At 44.6% G+C, this 24,144-nt stretch overlaps 1 protein-coding gene across 1 annotated transcript in view; it reads left to right on the top strand.

Annotated features, from left to right (window-relative positions):
- Positions 1 to 1,446: 1,446 nt before the first annotated feature.
- The window catches only part of LHFPL7 (LHFPL tetraspan subfamily member 7), a 67,363-nt gene continuing 44,665 nt past the window's right edge, over positions 1,447 to 24,144 (top strand). Inside the window, exon 1 of the mRNA XM_073629531.1 lies at positions 1,447 to 1,532. The gene's annotated coding sequence lies outside the window, so the exon portion shown is untranslated. The remainder of the gene's footprint in view (positions 1,533 to 24,144) is intronic.

The following is a 24,144-nucleotide window of genomic DNA, read 5'->3' on the forward strand; positions in this document are numbered from 1 at the left end:
TATTATTAAATAAAAAACAATGTCCCCGATGTAGATTCATTGTCAATCAACGCCCGCCGCACCGCCGGACCAGAAAAAAGAAAACCTCTGGTCTTGTCGAAGGCTTCCACCCATCTGCCTGCTCCTCTTTCAAACATTTCTTAAATAGCTAAGGGGTGGATTCACCCGATGACGTCAGCAAGTGACCCCACCCCCTTTCACCGACCGAGGAATGCTGGGTCAGTAACATCACAAGGAACGGGGTCACCCACTGATGTCATCAGGTTACTCCGTCCCTTAGCTATTTAAGAATTGTCAGATGGAGGAGTGGGCAATTGGCGGGAAGCCTTCAACAAGGCCGGAAGTTTTCTCTTTTTTTTCTTTTTCGGGTTCAGTGGTGGCGGCCAGCGTAATTGACGATGGATCTACACCAAGGGACATTGTTTTTTATTTTTTAATAAAGGAGTTTTTACACTTTTTTGATGAATGGGAACTATGTACCCCATACTCATTCACATGGAGGGGGCGGGATCTGGGGGCCCCCTTCAATCCATCATGAATGCTGCTGTCAGACTCATCCACCTTACCAACCGCTCTATGTCTGCTACTCCTCTGTCAATCCTTCCACTGGCTTCTGCTCACCCAACTAATTAAATTCAGAATACTAATAACTACTTACAAAGCCATCCTCAACTGTGCCCCCAGCTATATCACTAACCTAGTCTCAAAATACCAACCTAATCGTTCTCTTAGTTCTTCTCAAGACCTCCTGCTCTCTAGCACCTTCATCACCGCCTCCCATGCTTACCTCCAGGACTTTTCCAGAGCCTCTCCAATCCTATGGAACTCCTTACCCAAATCTGTCCGATTATCTCCTACTCTTAGCTTTTAGACGATTCCTGAAAACCCTCCTCTTCAGAGAAGCCTATCCTACCCACACCTAACAACTGTATTTTCATTTTCCCAATCTGATCATCCCCACAGCTATTACCTTTTTTGTTCCTCTTGACCCTCCCTTCTAGATTGTAAGCTCCAACGAGCAAGATCCTCTGATCCCTCCTGTGTTGAATTGTATTGTAACTGTATTGTCTGCCCCCATGTTGTAAAGCGCTGAGCAAACTGTTGGCGCTATATAAATCCTGAACAATAATAATAATTTGCACTGAAAGCATTGTGGTGGTAATATGAGCAATCTGAAAAGCATGATTACCCACAATGCCACAGATTTTCCCATAGCAAAGTTGGAACTAAACTGAATCCCCATATTAGTGCAGTAATCTAAACATGGAAATAAACAATATGAAAAGGGAGGGAGGATTTTAAAAGCTTGGTTAATGCCACAGAAAAGAGAGAACACACTTGAAGGACATTTACCTCTTTAATCTGTGCCAGAAAAGCAAACAAAGTAGAAAAGTCAATAGAGATAGTATAGGGACCAAACAGCTATATTTCTAGGACCCAATGCTCAAAAGGGTCATTCTCTGCAGATGATTAGAATGAAAGCACAAGCTCAGACGATGGGGCGCACAGCTTAGGATTCTCGCTGACTGAATGTAAGTTGGGCAAAGAAAATATATACATTATAGTCATACAATGTTCACGTACCCAATGACTTGTGCAAATTATTTAATTTCTTACATGTTTTCTGTGATTTTATCAGTCCAATTTCAGCCTTGCCAGTTAAATTGACCTTCAGGTGCTCCAAAGACAATATATTGTCACTTGGCATGGCTATTTACAATGAGATCAGATATATCATTGTTATCAACAAATGAATGCTTATTGTTCTCTAGACTTATATTTTAGAATGCTTTCTGATGAGTAAATATAACTTAGAAAATTTGCATATGCCTAAATTCATTCACCACTGCTGCTATCTGCAGATCTGAATAAGAGCTGTTACCGCATTCAGTGCTAATGCATTTGAAAACTCTTTGAAAAGTCATGAATGCTTGGACTTTTCAAGATATAATTATTCTGTACTGAATGCTAGCGATTGTAATTACTTTCAGCCTTCCTAAATGAACAATAGTATCTCATTTTCTGTCCTAAATACACACAGGCCAGAAACATAGACACAGGTTAGAAACTAAAATTTGTCAATCTTTTTTGAGCTTTTAACTACTGTATAGTGAGAAAAAAATGTATTCTAATAATGGTACAGGGCTAACACCTGTAAAGATTGTATTTAGTATATACCGTAAATTCCTTTTTAATTCACATGCCTTTATTTATTATTTCTTCACATTTACAAGCAGGCCACATAGTCTAGCAGAAGTAATATTGGGACATAGTATTATAATGACAGGGTGCTTACAATCAGATTTATTCATGTGCTTTAGACCTTTTAAAAAAAATGCTTTGAAAGTGTTAGCTGTAGTTGTTTTTTTTATATATATATATTTTTTTTATTAGGTAAGATTCACTAAAACAGCAAAACACAGCCATTAGTAAATGTACATGTTACACGCTTTTCAAGCATACATGAAATGGTATACAGTAGTTGGGCAAGAAATTCAATTCATGCATATACAGCATCTCATCAGTATAAACTACCAAAGACAATTGGAAATGACAACATTATGCGTTCAAGTGAAACCCTTAGTTTTCATCATGTTTAATCTGGGATTACCTCTAGACATATGGAGAAGGCAATATAGGGACTGAAGAAGGATAGTTAGTAAGGGGGGGGGGTTTAGCTCAGAAAGAGAGAAGAAAAAAGAGGAAGGGAAGGTGGGAGGTGTGCATTGACCTCCTAATTGCGCATATTGGGACAAGCATTTGAATGCCTCCTAGTAAAACCATTCCGCAGATTTTTCTCAGAGAGCTGTGGTAAGGTCTTTCATAGTATGGAAAAAATCTACCCCTCTGAAACTCTAGCAGTAGTTTGTGAGGGTGAACAATATTCAGTCACCATAGATGCAAGCCTTGGCAGCATTTAGTAAGTGAATTAGCAAGGACTTATAACTCTTTGAGACAGGGATGTGAGATGGAGAAGATGACAGCAGGGTCACTGAATGCCGTGATTTTTAATTTTTTTGTATGATTTCTGTAACTTGGCGCCAAAAGGGTTGTAACAAAGAATATGCAAGAGGGAGCCTGGATGGGTACCACATTGCCAACAATTAGGGCTTTGCTTTGGGAAGAATTTGGCCAGGGTAAATGCGGTCCTGTACCACCAGGCTATAATCTTGTAGGAAATCTCCTGATCCTTTACAGATCAATGCTTTGTGGGCAATAAAATAGATTCTGTTTTTTTGGTTCTCTGTAAAGAAAAGTTTTAGGTCATTTTCTCAGCTGGCAAGAAATCCAGGGTCAAGTGCGCAATCAGTACAAAACGGTATTAAAAAGATTGAAGAAATAAAGAGTATTGCATGGCCTGATCCTCTTGACATTCTCAAAAGAACACCCAAGGGAGTGAAAAAATGGACTTTGTAGGCACCAATCATAAAATTCAATATAGATATTTTATTATACAAAAAGTACAAAAAAGCAAGAACACATACATATTAAAACATTGCAATAAATTGCAAAGCAATAGCTGGTACTCTCCCAAACGTAGGGCCAAGCCTACAAAGGGGTATCCCTTAAAACAAGGGGAGACATAGCACACTACTCAGCATATAAGACATCAAACTGATATAGCTCTACATGTTTCGCAATTGAATGCTTCTTCAGGAGCCCGTTTGAGTCACCTGTAATAGGGAGAGAGAGAGAAAAGACAGACACCAAAGTAATACAAAATGTTAATATTCACTTTGAACCTTGTTAGTAATGCGTGTCAATCAATATCCGTGAACACCATGAGGAAGCCAGTCAGTGGACCTAACAATCAACAAGTATAAGGTGACAAACAATCACATGCGGGGACGTGTCTGGTAATGAATCCATAGCAGGTATAAACCCCGGGAAGACAATAGAATAGAAAGTCCCGGCTGCCAAGAAAAAGTTATATAGAGCCAAATAAAGCTTAGAGGGTGGTAAAATTGTGGCAACACTCCATATGTGAGGAAGACAAAAAGAAAAAGGGGAGGAAAAGAGAGAAAAGATAAGGGGGGAAAAAAGGGAAGGGGAATCTAAGGGAAAGAAGGGAGGGGGAAGGAAGGGAGGGGGGAGGAGGGGGGAGGGGGGGAAAAGCAAAAGAGGGAAAGGGGGGGCAAAAAAGGGGGGAGGGGGGAAGGAGGGGGAAAAAAGGGGGAGGGGAGGAAGAAGAAGGGAAGGGGAAAAGACAAGATGGGGAGGTAAGCAGACAATAGATGGGATAAAAGGACTAATGATATTGCAAGGGCATGTACAATTCAGCCTACCTCAGAAAGAAATTAAGTCTGCAAATAACTGGGAAGTGTATACTGCCATAATCGGCTTCCAGATAGCCAAGCTAAGTTGGATAACCAATAACAACGATTCTAAAGAGTACAAACAATATATAGTAAAGCAGAGTTTAATATAGCTATATGTATATATGAAAACATATGTATAAAAAAGGAGAGTGATAATAGTATAGAACTATTACAAAGACTCCAAAAAAGCCGTATAACTGTATACAACAGAGTCTCACCTTGTGAGAGGTAATGCAAGCCAAACGGATCTTGTGAAAAACAATCACAAGCTGTTTCCTTACAAACCAACCACCAAGAGGAACGTAGCAGGCAGGGCTATACTGGGATTTTAAAAGTACCAATATAAGCAGCTTGGCAGCAGTCAAACGAAAGCCATCTATAGAGGAAGAGACATAACTCAGTGTAACCAGTCAATCACCTGTGACATTGGGGATTGTTCAGCTCAAGTGGATAGATGCGTTTTAGTGCAGTGAGTCCACATCAGAGAGGCATTTATAGTTAAGGGCCTGGTAGCCCACGTTTATTAAAGGAAAAAACAACAAAAGTCCATCCAGGAATCCCACGCAGGGGTCCAAGCTTCAGCAAGTAAATACAATAGAAAATCCAAATGAAAATGCTAGCCCACCTGGCTACTCTTCAGCAGTATTGCTGCTATAGGGAACAGGCCCCTCAAACAAGCTGCTTGGATGCACACAGTCTTAGGCTCCTTGGTCACACACAGTTTCAAGAGCTTCAATGCACACAGCTTCTGGCTCCTTTGACGCACACAGCTTTACAGCCCTTCAATGCACACAGCTTCTGGCTCCCTGGACGCACACAGCTTTGAAGCCCTTCAACGCACACAGCATCTGGCTCCTTGGACGCACATAGCTTTGAAGCCCTTCAACGCACACAGCATCTGTTCTCACACAGAGACAGTTACTAGCAGCCACTGCTCCAACTTCACCTTCCTCCACCCTTTCTGCTCTCACCAGTCCCTCGTTATATGGGCTGTGTGCACCTGGGCACACACCCTGCTGGCTGTCCACAAGACCCGGACACAGGGTTGGAGATCCCGTCCCACCCAAGACTCTGAAGGATCTCCAAACTACAGAGCCCCATAAGGAACTAGCAAAACCTGGAGAAAACTGCCAGAGCAGTTCTCTCCACCTCAAACCTACACTCTGTAGCTCTGCACTCAGACAATATGCAGACTCTGTGTCCACTTTAACCCCATTTTCATAGTGACAGAGCCTTGCTCTGCCACATACCCCCCCCTCTTGTTTCGATCCGGAGGGAGAAACACCTGCACCCACCATAGCAGTTGGGACACTTCTGTGCTGGCCATCAGCCACGTAGGCCCAACCCTTTTTTCGGGTGTGCTTCCAGGTACGTCCCACCTTGGATCTTAACAGGGTCCTATAATTCCGTATACTCTGCCTTCCCTCTCTTCTCTTGGGGTTCCTGAGCATACTCTCCTCTCTTGGGGGAACTCTGCCTTCCCTGATCCTACCTTTCAGCTTACAGACGTCAGTTTTATCTTTCACCACAGGTCTTTCAGGTTCAAAAACCTCTCTCTGGTTACCCACGGCAACCACGTCACTTTTAACAGCACCAAACATTAGCAGATCATACATTTCAATGACATCCTGTCGAACACAATCAGTGCCATCTATCTCAGTACTTGTTGTTAGGACCAGACCTGAGGAGGGACAAAACACAGGCAAGCGATTACACCCCAAGGGTCCATAGCACAGCTTCACCTCACCTGTTGTCCAACACTCCATGGGTAACTGATCTAACAAATGACACTGATCCAAGCACAAACTACTTCTTTCTGATGTACACATTACATTTTTGCAGCAACCAACATTAGCACTTTCCTTTACAGTGTCTCCGGGTACTTTAAGTTGTACCACTTTCTGAGTGATAGAAAGCATCTCTGCTAGTGCTGCGTCTATTTTGGGCCCTACCTTCTCATGAGGTTCAGCGGGTGAGACAGTATCCACGCCCTCTATTGACCACAGCTCAGCCGCACCTCGGACCACACCAGCAGAGATGTTTATAGTCACTACACCAGCCGGAGAGACCTTTGATGTCTCCAACAGTTCTCCTGGGCGCCTTCCATACCACTCAGTAACTGGGAGCACCCTCTCAGAGAACCTTAAGACTATTTGCCACACTGTTAATAAGCATTGGCCCCACCAATACCATTGTAGATCAAGACTTCCCAGCACAGTCTGTACCACCTGGCTCCACCCATTGGTACTACGCAGCACCACCTGGTCCGACTGCGGTGGAGACACCCAAGTGTACAATGAGTGCGTTTTTACCAACTCCAGCATTTCAAATAAGGTCTCTGTCATCTCTAAACATCCCATGTCTAAATACCAGACCTTTCTAAGGTCTTTTCCCCTGTCCAAGACATGGAGGGGCTCATCCACTGCAGCTTTTGAGTTTGAGACATTTGAAGAGACCTCCACCTCCTTGGAGGTACCCCTCATCACAGCCTGTTGCTCCCCTGGAGCGCTGTCAGACACATGTCTCACACTTAACCCTTCTGCACCAGTGTCAGTGAGCCACTGCAGGTCATTACAAGTCACATTGTCACCTTGACATCCGAGCTGTTGGGCTGTGGACAACACATCTGCTATGCCAGCACCCTGAACAGTTCCTTCAGACTGGAGGGCAATAACCTTCACAGGGACAAACGTGTCCTTGAGCACCAGCCGATCTGCAATCCCTCCATTGGGCATAGCAGGTGTTATGTCCACCACATTATTTAATATTGCGATTGCATTCTCATACCAATTATCCCAGTCTATTGTGGTTCCATCACTTACTCTAGAAGGCCCCACAGGAACCTGGGATTCACTAGCCAAAACATCACCTGTGTCATTTCTATACATATCCCCTTGGGTTGACACATCATCTGACAAGGTAGGCTGTAATACATGCTTTTGCCCTACCTGCTCTGGGGGCGCTACTGACACACACAGCTCTGCACTTTCAGCTTTTGCAGGCTGAATTAACCCCTTGACAACTGGGTTACACTTAGGGTTGTGGGGCTGCGCCCGCACACTCTCACTGTGTGACTCAGTCTTCCTTTGCTTCACCAGAGTAGCACCACAGCCATCCTGGAACACCTCTGGCTCCAACACATGGAGACCCCATGAGACTTCCATGGACAAGCCTGCGCTTCTGGTTGTCACGGGAGATATCCTACTCCGATCATTGTCAGTGAACACATTTGCAACATTTTCAGACATGACATTAAAGGGAACACATTTTTCAATGTCATTATCACCAATACCATCACATTTGCCAACAGTAACACATTTGTCAGCATAACCATCTGAATTTTCATTACGTATAGACATAACTGCTACATTTGTGGATTGTCTATTACCAACCACAGCCTGTGAGCCTCTCCTCACATCACCCTCTATCTTTAAAGGGGAACTCTTTCCTCCTTGGGCAGCTCCATAGCTGACCTGGGAAACTCTCTGCTCCATCACTGCAAGCTCCTCTGAAGTTTCCCTGGGCAACTCTGCAGCACCTGTCACTAGGGAACATGGCACAAGAACAGTTTTGGTCACCCCTACTTTAACCTCTCCAGCACTCTGCTGGATTATAGCAGGCACATGCATAGTTCCCATGTTCATTTGAGTCTTTAACCTTGCTGTCAGCTGGTCCTCACCAAGTGCCTCCCCACTGCTCCGGGTAGCACACTGCAGCAAGTCTATGTCCATTTGCACTGCGGATCTTCCTGCTGGACACACTCCCATGTCACTAGGTTCAGTCCCACAAACTGAAACAGTCTTACCATTTTCAGTGGCTGACATCATACCCTTCACTTGAGTGCGCTGTCTCTCAGCTGCATCCATACCAGCTACTTCCTCTGTGTGGCCACAGGACGACACTGCAGCCTTTCCAGACTCTTCAGCGTTGTTCCAGAACCTTGGGCAAGTAAAAATTCCATGCCCCACTTGACCACATTCCAAGCACGGTACTGGAAGCTGAACTTTACTTTCTTGGAATCTCCTTGATGACTGGCTCTCTGTTGCCAAGGGATACCACTGGTCATGACCATCAGCAGACAGACTCCTTGGACCCCCGACATCCCTGTTGGCCTGGACATTGCTTCCACAGATGACCATATTCCTCTTTTTCACACGCTGTTGTCCACCTGGCTTCCTGTTGCCAGGGGAAACTTCTTTCACTTCCTTTTTAACTGGGGATGACATGATTAATTTACCCCAGGTCACAGAAATTTCACACTTGGAAAAATTCTCTGGCGTGGCTGGGGCATGTGGTGAAATACCCTCTAGCCATAGAACCCTTTCCCTTGCTTCAGCAAGGATTGCTTCCTTTTTCTGTTTTGAACGCCCCATGCTTGCTGTCTTACACACAGCAACTTGCAACACACTTCACAGCAGAGAGAAAAAAAATATGTGATTCTCCTTTCACAGGTACACAACCTGCATGCAACACGGAGAGAATAAATATGTGATTCTCCTTTCACAGGTACACAACCTGCATGCAACACAGTCCATCAAACTTCTGTGCAATGCTGTTCGCCTGGCTGCCACACACAGCTAGCAGTAGTTCCTGATGCGACTCACCATGGAGCAAGGACCTAGATTCAACCGTCTACATGCCCGCATTCGAGCACCACTTGTGACATTGGGGATTGTTCAGCTCAAGTGGATAGATGCGTTTTAGTGCAGTGAGTCCACATCAGAGAGGCATTTATAGTTAAGGGCCTGGTAGCCCACGTTTATTAAAGGAAAAAACAACAAAAGTCCATCCAGGAATCCCACGCAGGGGTCCAAGCTTCAGCAAGTAAATACAATAGAAAATCCAAATGAAAATGCTAGCCCACCTGGCTACTCTTCAGCAGTATTGCTGCTATAGGGAACAGGCCCCTCAAACAAGCTGCTTGGATGCACACAGTCTTAGGCTCCTTGGTCACACACAGTTTCAAGAGCTTCAATGCACACAGCTTCTGGCTCCTTTGACGCACACAGCTTTACAGCCCTTCAATGCACACAGCTTCTGGCTCCCTGGACGCACACAGCTTTGAAGCCCTTCAACGCACACAGCATCTGGCTCCTTGGACGCACATAGCTTTGAAGCCCTTCAACGCACACAGCATCTGTTCTCACACAGAGACAGTTACTAGCAGCCACTGCTCCAACTTCACCTTCCTCCACCCTTTCTGCTCTCACCAGTCCCTCGTTATATGGGCTGTGTGCACCTGGGCACACACCCTGCTGGCTGTCCACAAGACCCGGACACAGGGTTGGAGATCCCGTCCCACCCAAGACTCTGAAGGATCTCCAAACTACAGAGCCCCATAAGGAACTAGCAAAACCTGGAGAAAACTGCCAGAGCAGTTCTCTCCACCTCAAACCTACACTCTGTAGCTCTGCACTCAGACAATATGCAGACTCTGTGTCCACTTTAACCCCATTTTCATAGTGACAGAGCCTTGCTCTGCCACACACCATACAAGGGGTATAACCACCAAGATTAAGTATGCCATAGCTAGAGGTAAAGCCAGAGGAAAATGTTACCAGACAGCTTGTGGGGGTATGGATGACGCCCAGGAACCAGAGCGCCATCAGCAATACTGGCGTGGTAGTAGGCTAAACTGTTATCCTTTAATACACGCCCCAATCAGGTGTGCATCAAGTGCATCACCTGACTCGGCCAGGCAGGGCTGTGCGCACACCCACAGCGAGCCGCGCATGCGCAGTAGCCAAAAGGCCGACTGCCATAGACACGGACTTGTGGGAGGAGCGCAGTCCTAAAGGTAGCAGGACCGGGAGCTCCCCCTAGTGACTCCTCCTAAATAACGGCGCTAAAGGCGCTGTATGAGGCAGATGAAACTAGCCTAGAGATGGTAAAACAGGCGGTGAGGAGGTCACGACGTACACCTAGGGGAAAAACACAAGCCTGCACCCAAAGCCGCAAAATCCATCTCTTATGGAGCGGAATGCAGCTATCTGGCCGCACATGTGGTTGAGTACACCAGCAAGTCGGCAGGGTCCAAAGGTTGGCAGAACCCGGGTCCACATTACAAGCCCGAAACACATGGCCAGTCAACACAGATACATAGTAATGACTATGAAAAAGGGATTCAACTCTTTCATAGTGCGTAAAAAATGAATAACAAAAATCTGCAGACATTTTGCGAAATACAGTGTGACTAAAGTTGGAATTTGCTGACATTACAAGACAGTGTGAGTGAAGGAAACATCTGGATAACAGAAATTAACTCAATCAAGGTATGTTCAACAATATCTAACAGGTAAGGAACCCCAAAGGCAGGGGAAGGGACAGGAGGATCATCAGCCAATAAAGAGGAAGAGTGGACTGATAAGGTATATCAATACTATATACTCAATGTAATAAATCAGAGGTTTGTCCTTTTTAAAATAGACAGAGGTCGTTATCAAAGGAAAGATTTGTAAGATTGTACTTCATTAATCCCTGGCCAACGTGTGGCATTCAAACGTTCGATCCACTTTGCCTCATGCTGAAGTATCCTCCTATCTCAATCGCCCCCTCTTGGGTCCTGTGGGATCACTGCCAAAGCAATGAAAGTCGCAACAGAAGTGTCGAATCTATGACAAAGATCAAGATGTCTGCTAATAGGACTGAGCATCTTCCCATTAGCTGAGTAATAAACGTGATTGCGTATCCTTTGCCAGAATTGACGGATGGTCTTGCCAACATAAAAGACCCCACATTTGCAAGTCATCAAATAGACCACCCCCTGGGTGTTACAATCAGCCCAGAAATGAGGGCAAAACATCTCGCCATTAGGTAATTGGAATCTCCAACCCATGGAGACCCAGGAACAGAAGGAACAATGACCACATGTATGCATGCCCACTTGGTTGATCGTATAATCCTGTAAGGAGACAAAATGACTTTTGGTCAGTTTGTCACGTAGGGAAGGTGCTCTTTTGAACACAATTTCTGGGTGGTCGCTGACGTATTTGCTCAAAATAGGGTCCTCATATAAAATATGCCAGTGTTGCTGCAATACATTACGCAATTGGTACTGTTGATACGAATAGTGTGTAATAAATTTAACCATTGAGTGTTCCTCTACCTTGATTCTGTTCTTATAGAGTAGTGTATTTCTAGGTTGGTCACAGGCTTTATTAAAAGCTTTGTGAAGAAGAGACTTGGAGTATCCACGTTGGAGGAGTCGTTCCCTAAGTAGGTCCGCATGGTGTTTGAAGTCGCTGTCAACAGTACAGTTCCTTCTAAGCCGGATTTATTGTGCGTAGGGAATACTTCGCACCAGTGTGGAGGGATGAGCACTAGAGGCGTGCAGAATCGTATTGCCCGCCGTTTCCTTACGGTAGAGTGTAGTGGCCAAACAATTACTAAGATCTTTGTAAATTACCAGATCAAGAAAGGAAATTTTATGTATATCGCTGTTGACTGTGAACTTCGAATTAAAAATGTTGTTGTTCAAGTGATTAACAAAGGAAGATAGTGCTTGCTGAGAGCCAACCCAAATAAAGATATCGTCGATATATCTTAGCCACAACAACACCTCATTGGTGTAGTTATTGAGTTGTTCATTTGAAAAAATGTCCAGTTCCCACCCCCCCCGGGTACGCCCTGTACCTGGAGTAGTGGGAACCATCGAAAGTAAAACAGTTATGTGTCAAAATGAAAAAAAGTAGTCTCAATAGAAACTCGTTAAAAGGCCATAAGTGATGGTCTTCCTCCATGAGGGAGGAGCGGACCATCCCAACACCCTGCTCGTGAGGGATGATGGAGTACAAAGCCTCAACATCCAAGGTCACGAGCAGGGCGTCGGGAGGGACTGCAACCCCCTCAATGTGTTTAAGAAGGTCTAATGTGTCCCGGACGTAGGAGGGCAAACATAAAACATGAGGAGTTAGAAAAAAGTCAACGAATTTACTCGTGTTTTCAGTCAGTGAGCCTATTGCAGAAACTATGGGTCAACCAGGGGGGCCTCTAAGTTCTTATGAATCTTTGGTAACGCATAAAACGTAGCCGTGCGGGGGATTTTATTGTCCAAATAAGCATGCGTATCCTGGTCAATCAGACCCATATGGTAGGCCTCTCCTATGAGTAATTTGTATTCATTAACAAAGTGATGAGTAACGCTTACTGCAATTTTGCAATACCAGGACCTGTTGTTAAGGATATTCATACACATTTTTATATACTGCTGGTCGGTCATTAATACAATATTGCCCCCTTTGACTGTTTTATAACCAGGTCGGGGCAATTACGTAATTTGGCAAGAGATTGTAATTGATCAGGCCGTAGATTTTTAGGCATAGGATCTAATGTAAGACGCCTCAAATCTCCTATAGTAGCTGTCAAAAAGGCCCAAATATGGGGGTTGCTCGTAAGATCCGGGAACTTTTTAGACTTTGGTTTGAATTTTTTGCTAGGTTTAGGCAGTGAAGAAGTAGATGTGTATGTGATATCAGTAGTAGGTGTTAAGGACTCAGACCTCTCGTTCTCCTCTAACAGGAGAATAAGATCTCTGAAGGCCTCTTGACAGATCTCTCGAAAGTCCATCTAGAAACTGTGAGGTTTAGGTAAAGAATGCAGAAAATGTAAAAGTTGGTGTTGGCAACAAGCACTCAGTGCTGTGGCACCATAAGTTGGGGAGACTGCAGACAGAGTATTCCACTGTTGTCTGGATAGAAACTGTGAAAATCAGGTCTGACTGGTCTGGGAGGAACACAGGATGTCCAATGATAGGAGTTTCCCTTCTCCCATGACACCTGACATTAGCCACCTCAATACCAGACACTTGCATCCCCTTCCTGCCCAGGTCATTTTTAGGTTTTTAGCACAGGTTCTGGTTCTGTCACACTTTGAACAACAATTACTTAGTCATGCAACACTGCACCCAAATGAAATTGGTTTCACTTTTGAAAACGCATAGGGGTTGATTTACTAAAACTGGTGAGTGCAAACTCTTGTGCAACTTTGCATAGCTTAACTGGACAAGCTGAAGTTGACTGCCTATCTAATTTCTCTAATCCAGGATAGTATAAATACCCTCCAAATGACCCCTTTTTGGAAATGATTGAACCCAATGTATTTAGCAAGAGGCATGGTGAGTTTTTTTAAGTTGTCATTTTTTTGTCACAATTTTGTAAAAAACGAAGAAATGAAATACATTTTTAAATACATTTTTTTTCACAAAGTTGTAATTTTAACTAGTTATTTGCCACAGACAGCATAGGCATACTTATAACTACACCCCAAAACACATTCTGCTATGCCTCCCAAGTATGGGGATACCATATGTGTGAGATTTTTTCAATGTTTTAACTGATTATATATAACTGATTTAACTGATTATATACAATTGTATCAAACCCAATGTACTGTACTGGCACACCTGGCAATAGTGCAAGTGCAATGACCAATGAGAAACACACGTTATAATAAAACACAGAAATTATCTTTAATGCAATATTTCTGTGGAAGAATAACAAACAGTAACAGTATATAGTCGAGTAATCAAGTAGAGATCAATAACTGAGATTTAAGAGCAACAGAGCTCTCAATCCTATATTCAAGCTGCTTTCAGGGGATTCCAAACTTGAGAATGTTCCCAAGAGCAGAGGCACACTTTGATAGTAAATAAAGCACAATATGGCATTTCAAATTTAGATTGGTTACCTCTACTCAGATTGGCTCTATGAGTCTAGGCAGGAGGAGAGCAGAGGAATGACTCCCTTTGTGTCAGGCCTCTCTCTACTGTCCCCTGACACCACAGGCCCAACTTTACACACTTATTCAAGTCAGCAAGTAATGGCTTAACTTTATAGATAAACTGTCCCACACACCCAATACATATGCAGAGCCATGAATATGTGTGTGTGGATCCATATGACCCTAACAGCTTCAGTCCTTTTTGAAAAAAAGATGAGCTTTGGTGTCTTCAGCTAGCCACAGCTATCCACTTTCGTTGGTGCACTCCTGGGTAGCAGGGCAAACAACATAACTGGCCCAGATTATCAAGTGAAACAGACAGGATTTGTTCAACAAGGTGAGAAGACAATGGTGTCTGTATACAATGTCCCAGAAATGGATAGCCTTGTCCTTTATCCCTACATGTACTACAAGTGTCAGCAAGATGACTACTGGCAATGTTTGTATACGGTGTTCAAATAACTTTCTGTAGTGCAACGTCTCTGTTCCCTGCAGATGGGAAGAACAGGCAGGCTTTCATGGTGACCCGATCGGTCCCCTCAAACTGGAACGGGTTCACCGTTGGTGGAGATGCGCCTCAATATTCACCTGGGATCCCCCTCTCTCAGGCTGGACATCCCAACTCACAGTGGAGGCCTGAATTGCACAGAAAGATCATCTGAGAGACAGTATCTCTCCCTCAGGTCTGGTCTCTTCACTCCCTCATGGCTAACTTACCTCAGGACACAAAATGGAGTCTTTTGCTTTCCTGTCAGCAGAGCATCATGGGGTTTGTAGTTCTCCCTGTATACCAGTCTATGGGGCCATTTTGTGTGGGAACTGCATGTCCCAGAATCCATTGCTGCTCTCCTTGCAGATCAGTACAATCTCTTTTATTGGCTTTTGTAACTGTGCCCTCAATTGGTTTTCTTCTTCTGGCCAATAGGGGCACAAGAGAGGCCACTGAATGCAGAGCTCTGTGTGTGTCAGCTCATATTAAAGCGGAGTTCCACACAAAAATGGAACTTCCGCTTTTCGGAACCCTCCCCCCCTCCGGCGTCACATTTGGCACCTTTCAGGGGGGAGGGGGGGTGCAGATACCTGTCTAAGACAGGTATTTGCACCCACTTCCGGCATAGACTCCCATGGGAGTCTATGCCTCTTCCCGTCCCCACCGCGCTGTCTCCTGGGAAACACACAGCTCCCAGGAGAGAGCGGGGACCACTTACGATGCACAGCGCGACTCGCGCATGCGCAGTAGGGAACCGGGAAGTGAAGCCGCAATGCATCATTTCCTGATTCTCTCACCTAGGATTGCGGCGGCAGCTGCCGAGAATCGAGCGGGTTCTCGGCGTCGCCTGCCGACATCGCTGGACCCTGGGACAGGTAAGTGGCCATGTATTAAAAGTCAGCAGCTGCAGTATTTGTAGCTGCTGGCTTTTAATATTTTTTTTTTTGGCGGTGTGGGTGGACCCCCACTTTAACTCAGTCAGTGAAAACAGGAAGAAGGAGGGGGTGTAAAAAGCCCAGACATGACAGGCAACTTTCTCCCTAACTGAAGCTGGAAAGCCTGTTTACATTGTCCCGGCCAGCTTGGCGAGATTTTCGGGCTATAGCGTGAGACATCCGATAGTACAGTGATGATGACTTTAATTTAATTCATGACAAGTGATTACTAGTAAACATGTGATCACTGTGATTGGTCACAGCGATCACATGGTACCTGGACCAATCACAGCAGCCGGTACCAACAACTGTGATCCAAGGGTGCACGCAAGCGGGAGGCCATAAATGTATGTCCTCCCGGAACTAGAGAGCACCCACCCGGCCATTACATACATTGGCCGGATGAGACATAGTTAAGCAGTATAACGTACCGATCAACTTCACAGAGTGCTGGGCCTATTAGAGGGTGCTTGAGCAGAGATCTAGGAACCTGTTGTCCCACCCATGTAAGCCCTGACAGCAGGGCAATCTTGTTTAAGTAGGACCCATAGTTTGCAATCGCTGTGTCTGCACCAGTCAATCACCTGTGTCATATGTGCTGCAGTATAATAATATGCTGGATCCATTAGCCCCACTCCTCCCTTCACCTTTGATCTAATCAGAACTTTCCGGCCAATTTAGGAGGCCTTACCTGGCCAGACAAATTTTATGAACTCTGACTGTATAAAAGCACATGGAATGTAAGTATAGAAGCCGTGGCATCACATTCATTTTTAAAATATTGTACCACCCAAATCGGGAGAATGCATTATTTGTCCAGGAATCTAGGTCTTTTCTTAAAGAATGGGAAAGTGGAAGGTAGTTTAGCTTAAATTTCAGGGAAGGGTCAGCAGGGATATGTGTACTCAGATATTTGATGGCTTGTGACACCCAATGGAACAGGAAACTGGGTCGAAGGGTCCTCACGGTATGTTCTTCTAAAGACATGTCAGCTTTGAATATTTTTAGGTTTATCTTAAAATTTGACAGTGCACCCTATGTATGAAGTTCTTGTAGAAGGGATGGGATGGAAATGATCAGATTAGTAATATAAACGAAAGGGACGTCCGCATAAACTGCAACCTTAAATAAAATTATACCGTAATTAATGTCGCATTTGTGCCACAATAATTTTAAATAAAAAATATATTGTGCAAAACACCAACGTGCGCCACCAACGTGCGCCACCAACACTGGTTATGCTCTCACCTGATATATATGACCCAAGTGCAAGGTCAAAAACAGCATTAGTCCCCTTTAGGCTGGGTTCACACATGCTGTGGGCGCGGCACACAGCTGGGGGTCCGGTGTGTCCCTGTTCATCAATTCAGGTGCAGATGACCCTTTCCAAATGGGAATTGCGACCTCCCCGGAGGTGTGTGAACTGGCTCCATTGTGATCAGGGCACACTCTCCTGTCATATGAATTGAATGCGGGTAAACCCCTATGCAATTCACATAAGTGTGAACCCAGCCTTAAATGGAATCCACTATCCGCAATGAGTTATACCACTCCTCTCCTCTGAATCACAGCATCAAGACTAAAAAACAAACACTCCATAGTTCTAGGGTCCCCGATATTGGCCAAAGTGCAGTGCATTAAAGTCCAACCAACCCTATCAAAAGTTTTATTCTGCATTCGTAGATGCAGAAGCATAGGGGTGGAAGAGTTTCTAGCTTTGGAGATTATGTTAGTTGTACAAGTGATTCACTTTAAGGTCATCACAGAGGACAAGGGGGCACTCTTTATGTCTAGAGGAAAAAAGATTTAATCTCCAAATACGGAAATGTTTCTTCACAGTAAAAGCTGTGAAAATATGGAATACACTACCTTAAGAGCTGGTTCTGGCCAGCTCAGTAAATTGCTTTAAAAAAGGCCTGGATTATTTCCTAAATGTACATAATATAACTGGATACTAATATTTATAGGTAAAGTTGATCCAGGGAATATTCAATTGCCTCTCGGGGGATCAGGAAGGACTTTTCCCCCTGCTGGAGCAAATTGGATCATGCTTTGTTGGGGATTTTGCCTTCCTCTGGATCAACTGTGGGTATAGGGTTGTGTATATATATTTTTTCCCCTTTTATTGGTTGAACTAGATGGACTTTTGTCTTTTTTCTACCAGACTAACTATGAAACTATGTAATCCCACGCCTCTCTAGTGGGGATAAAACCAGCTTGGTCCGGCGGGACTATGCATTGAAGGATCAGGCTAAATCTATTTGCAATTATTTTGGAAAATAGTTTCAGGTCAGAATTCAATAAAGATATTGGCTGATAGCTGCCACGTTGTAAGGGGTCCTTGTTGGGTTTGGGAATGATTGAGATCTGAGCCCGCAATAAGTCTGATGGTATAGTGTAGCCATTTAGTATGGCATTGAATATCAAGAAAATAGGGAGACAGTTGGGGCAAGAAAGTTTTGTAGTAAAAGGCAGTAAGGCCATCAGCAGATCATGGGTGCAATGCCAGGCTCCTGCAGACTCAGTACAGCGGTCTGCCCATAATATTAGTAAAACAAAAGGTAAGCACACCAAAATAACAACATCAGTGAATAAAGGGTTAATTGCATGAAAACAGGTGCTTGAACCATATATTGAGTTTACTCAAGAAATAAATATTAGGCGAAACTCAAAAAAAAAAAAACTAATATTTAGATTTTCATATATTTATGAAATGTAGCATCATATAAAGACAAAATAGTAAAACAGATTACATGCACAAGATCTCCCCAAAGTTCCTCTATCTAGACGAAGACAAACTCTCAGCTACAAGCATCATATACGTTTTCATTAGAACAGGGAGGAGCCCCAGCGTAAATGTACAGCAATTATAAAACATCAATACACATGGATAGATACCAGAGAGAACCTCCAGCTGACATGCAGACATTCAGGATCAGGGGGAGGAGGGAATCACAACATTTCGGAGTAAAAACCCCTTTCTCAAGTGAGATCCATTGTCTGCATGTGCCATCCAAACCATTTAAATACACAAAAAGGCTCCAAAACTAACTAAACCTGCCTCACCCCATGCTATTTGCTGAGAGGCATGTTGAGTATTTTGTAGATCTCGCTTTTTGTCACAAAGTTTGAAAATTGTAAAAAGAAAAAAGTTTCCTTTTCTTTCTTCATTTTAAAAAACAAATGAGAGCTGCAAAATACTCACCATGCCTCTTAGCAAATATCTTGGGGTGTCTACTTTCGAAAATGGGGTCATTTGGGGGGATTGTGTGCTATCTGGACATTTCAGGGCCTCCGTAACTGTGATAGGTAGTGAGAAGTGAAATGACCATTTCACACCATTAGAAATCCCAAATGCGGTGATTGGTTTTCGGGGTCCTGTACACGGCTAGGCTCCCAAAAAGTCCCACATATGTGGTATCCCCATACTCAGGAGAAGCAGCAGAATGTATTTTGGGGTGTAATTTCACATATGCCCATGGCATGTTTGAGCAATAGATCATTTAGTGACAACTTTGTGAAAAAAAATGTATTGTCATTTTCCCGAAACTCGTGGCAAAATATAAAATATTCCAAGAACTCAACATGCCTCTCAGTAAATAGCTTGGGGTGGCTACTTTCCAAAATGGGGTCATTTGGAGGGGGGGGGGGAGGTGTTGTGCTATCTGGGCATTTCATGGCCTCCAAGCAAAAAAGATACAGCGCTGAAAAAATTAAATCCACTGGTAAGAAGCAGCAGCATACAGTGCGATACACAAAAAGTCTATAAAATTGGGGAAGCTGCGCTAAAAGATAAGGCCACAACAATTAACATGAAGACAAAGAAGTCCATTGAGAACATTAAGGGTCATAATAACACCGCAGTGTGCACACACAAACAAAGTGCCCGACCACCGTAGCTGTAGATTGAGCTTACCGGAAGGCAAGCTTAAAAGACAGGTGGCTATAGCCCAGCCAAGGCCTCTAAGCTTGCAGATGACCACAATAGGAACAGTAATTCGAATGGTGAAGATCGCTCACTAGGACTTGCTGCGGCGTCCGGTGGCTTGTTATGGGGAAATAGGCTGAACCTGATCGACCAGCGTTTGATCAGGTTCAGCCTATTTCCCCATAACAGCTGGAAAAAACAGCTGTACACTCTTGCATAGAGATAGGCTGGCAAGATACAGATGAAACTGACATATAAAAAGATTGGGACCAGGTATGTTTTGATCAAGTCAACCCTCTTCCTTAAGGAAAGCTTCCATTTCTTCCAGCTTGCCACTTTGGCATTGAGACACACCAACCTGCTTTCCCAATTTCGATGACCATAGTCACAAGGACCAAATCTGATGCCCAACACTTTAATTTCCTGCTGGGGCTCTGGGAAGGCATCTGGAAGTTCTAAGCTTTCACCCTCCTCACCCATCCAGAAAACTGCACTCTTCATGGTTGACTTTAGAACCAGAAGCCTCCATGTACTTCTCTATCATAGAGACCACCTCCTGCGCCTCCTCCGTCCCAGAGACAATAACAGTCACATCATCAGCATAGGCCACGACCTTCAAAGGCAGCACACCAGCAATGCCCAAAGGCACCCTGCACAAAGATCCACTCTCTAGCCTTCTTATGAAGGGGTTGATTGTGAATACATATAACAGGGGGCTCAAAGGACATTCCTGATGCACACCAAAGCCAACCTCAAAAGGCCGTCCAACCCAACCATTAACCAGTGGGAAGCTCTCGGCCCCTTTATCTAATGTCTTCAGCCAATCTATAAACCTCCCCTGCAGGCCGTATCTATCAAGTAGCAAATAAAGGTACTCGTGATTGACTCTATCAAAAGTATTCGCCTGATCCAATGGCAGCAAGTACTTTCTCCATCCAGCAGCCCTGCATCGTTCCAAAGCCTCCCGGACAGCTAAAACCGCTGAAAAGGTACTTCTAACTTGGACCAAGCAGTGCTGATGACTGGACAACAAATCGCCTGCTACTGACGACAAGCGCCAAAAAGGAATCTTCGCCAAGATCTTTCTATCAACATTGAGAAGACCGATGAGGCGCCAGTTCTCAATCATTAAGGGGTCTTTACCTTTTGACAGAAAAATCACAGCGGATTGCCTCATGGAGGGAGGGAGCGAACCCTCTTCTAGACAGCTGTTATAAACCTCTGCTAAAAAGGGAGCCAGAGTGGACTTAAAACACTTGTAGAATTCAGCTGTCAACCCATCTGGCCCAGGCAATTTTTTGGTAGCCAACTTCTCTATAGCATGAACTACCTCATCCACTGAAATTGGTTCTGTCAAATCGGCAACATACCATTTCCTAATCCTGGAGTAGAATCTAGAAAGCTTTCCATCCTGTCCCGACAAAGGTTTCTATATTTCTATAATCCCTCTCCAGAACCAAGGAGGCATGCCAGTCTTATTGACACTTCCTAAGAAGAAACTTCACCTCAAAGATCTCCCCTGGATCTCCTCTATACGAGACAAGACGATCAAGCTTCCTCCGCAAATGCTGGTAGGCAATGTACATACCAAGCTACTTCTTGAAAAGTCCAATTGCCCTTTGTTTCACAAGTTCCCACCACTCTGACTTACTGCTGAAAAAGTCCGGAATAGAAACCTGTGCCTGAAAAAAATCCTCAAAGGATTGTCTTACCTCTACATCGTCCAGGAGAGCCGAATTCAGTTTCCAGGTATCCCTTCCCCTGGGTGGAGTGTCCGAAGCATTCAGAGTCACAGACAGCATACAGTGGTCAGAGAACTCCATCAGCCCCACCCCCATCCAGCACCCCCGCATTCCCCTGACCATGTTTGCGCTGCTGAGGGACAGGGACTGGGGGCTGAGTGGGAAGATCCGCTAAACCTGTCCCCCCAGCAGGTTCTGCCAGTCTGGAGGATCTACGTACAGAAGGATTAGGGACTACCACAGGAGGGACAGACTCAGGGACCACATTACTAGGGGAAACAGAATCCAAAACAACAGATGTAACAGACACAGGAGGGACAGACTTGGGGACCACATCACTAGGGGAAACAGAATCTGAAACAGCAGATGTAACAAACACAGTAGGGGCAACAACAGTTTTAGCGGCCTCATCAAGCCTCTGCAACTCAGCCCCACCCCCATCCAGCACCCCCGCATTCCCCTGACCATGTTTGCGCTGCTGAGGGACAGGGACTGGGGGCTGAGTGGGAAGATCCGCTAAACCTGTCCCCCCAGCAGGTTCTGCCAGTCTGGAGGATCTACGTACAGAAGGATTAGGGACTACCACAGGAGGGACAGACTCAGGGACCACATTACTAGGGGAAACAGAATCCAAAACAACAGATGTAACAGACACAGGAGGACAGACTTGGGGACCACATCACTAGGGGAAACAGAATCTGAAACAGCAGATGTAACAAACACAGTAGGGGCAACAACAGTTTTAGCGGCCTCATCAAGCCTCTGCAACTCAGCCTCCAGTCCTGGAAAGTTATGTAATGCCTCCGGGCACTGACTATAAGGATGACCAAGCTTTTGGCACAAATGGCACCGAATTTCGGTACAATCCTTAGACAAATGGTCCAGATCCTGGCATAGTGAGCATATCTTACGAGTACAGGTAGATGCAAAATGGCCTTTGTCACCACATTTATTACAAACTTTAGGCTGACCCTGGTAAAAAATGGTCAGATTATCTCTCCCCAGAAAAGTTGAACAGGGAAGGTGTTGAACTACATTGCCCAGCACCCCCAATTTTAGTGACACTGTCCAGGCCCCTGTCCATATCCCATGTTCATCCAGGACCTTATGCAGTGGAGCAAGGACCTCACCATACTATCAAATCAGCCTCCGGTATGGATTCGTTATGCACCAGGATCGTCACAGATTTTATCAGAGGCTGCCTCGAAATCACCTTTGGCACCAAACCACTCCACTGCAGAAGGCCCTTGCACCTCCTATATCACTCCCAAAATAAATCCAAACCCTCAGGCTTTACAAAGGACAAATCAAATTCATAACGCCTCACTGGGCAAATTAAAGCAAATTTAACCCCTTCCCGCCGACCGTAAGCAGATATGCGTACTCGGCTTTCCGGGGGTTATACCGGGATGATGCCTGCAGCTGCAGGCATCATCCCGGTACCGTTGTTTACAGCGAGCGATCGGCTACCCGTGTATAACAACCGATGCGGCTAAAAGCCGCCCGCTTGTTATACCGGAGGAGCGGGAGGGGACATCCCCCCCCTCATGCCGCCTCCCGCCGCTGTTACCGGGCCTCCCGTGCGATCGGGAGGCCCGGTGTCCATTCGGCTGCTTTCGGCGACTGGGGGCGGGCTGGAACGAAGCTGTGAGTGGCTTCGTTCCAGCCTTCTCGTTGTAAACGCGGAAGCGACGTCATGACGTCACTTCCCGTTTACTCGGCTGCCAATGGCGCCGAATTTAAAAAAGTACACAGTATTCAGAATCGCCGTTTTCGGCAATCTGAATACTTTGAAGTGTAAAGGAGGGATGGGGGGTCTTTTAGACCCCCCCATCCCTCCATAAAGAGTACCTGTCACCACCTATTACTGTCACAAGGGATGTTTACATTCCTTGTGACAGCAATAAAAGTAAAAAAAAAAAAAAAATTTTTAAACACAATTTATAAAGTAAAAAAATAAATAAAATAAATAAAAAAAAAAAAAAATTTTTTAAAGTGCCCCTGTCCCCGCGAGCTCGCGCAGCGAAGAAAACGCATATGGAAGTCGCGCCCGCATATGTAAACGGTGTTCAAACCACACATGTGAAGTATTGCCGCGATCGTCAGAGCGAGAGCAATAATTCTAGCCCTAGACCTCCTCTGTAGCTCAAACCTGGTAACCGTAAAAAATTTTTAAAGCGTCGCCTATGGAAATTCATAGGTACCGTAGTTTGTCGCCATTCCACGAGTGCGTGCAATTATAAAGGGTGACATGTTTGGTATCTATTTCCTCGGCGTAACATCATCTTTCACATTATACAAAAAAATTGGGGTAACTTTACTGTTTGGATTTTTTAAAATTCATGAAAGTGTCACTTTTCCAAAAATTTGCGTTTAAAACACCGCTACACAAATACCGTGTGATAAAAAATATTGCAACAATCGCCATTTTATTCTCTAGATTCTCTGCTAAAAAAATATATATAATGTTTGGGAACTCTAAGTAATTTTCTAGCAAAAAATACAGATTTTAACTTGTAAACACCAAATTTCAAAAATAGGCTTAGTCATGAAAGGGATAACCAAGGCTTTAAACCCCATTTCCAAAACCAACTCAGCCACCCAACCCCTTACTGGTGGGGTCCCCTCCCCCTCCCCCTCCCACTTCAACTGAATCACATTCCTCCTCTTGTACCCACCAACCATCCCACCACCAAACCTCCCCAAATTGTGACTAGTATTTACAAAATTCCCTCCACCCTCCTTGGTGTGACTCCCCAAAATAGGCGCACAACTCCCCACATTCCTCCCAGCAGAAAAAAACATTTGTGTGTTTTGAACCATCTGATACATTTCTAGCAGATATCGATTTCACAGATTTGGTCTGCACAACCGATGAGTCTTTCCTCTGCTGAGCAATGTCATTTTTTTTTTCCCAGCCGTATTAACCCCTTCACCACCACATTCATTGTTTTATCATTACTGTCATTCTTAATATTTGCTGGCATATTCACAGTTCCTGCAGTCTTCCCAA

Source organism: Aquarana catesbeiana, linkage group LG01, assembly GCF_042186555.1.
Source record: "Aquarana catesbeiana isolate 2022-GZ linkage group LG01, ASM4218655v1, whole genome shotgun sequence".
Taxonomy (NCBI): Eukaryota; Metazoa; Chordata; class Amphibia; order Anura; family Ranidae; genus Aquarana; species Aquarana catesbeiana.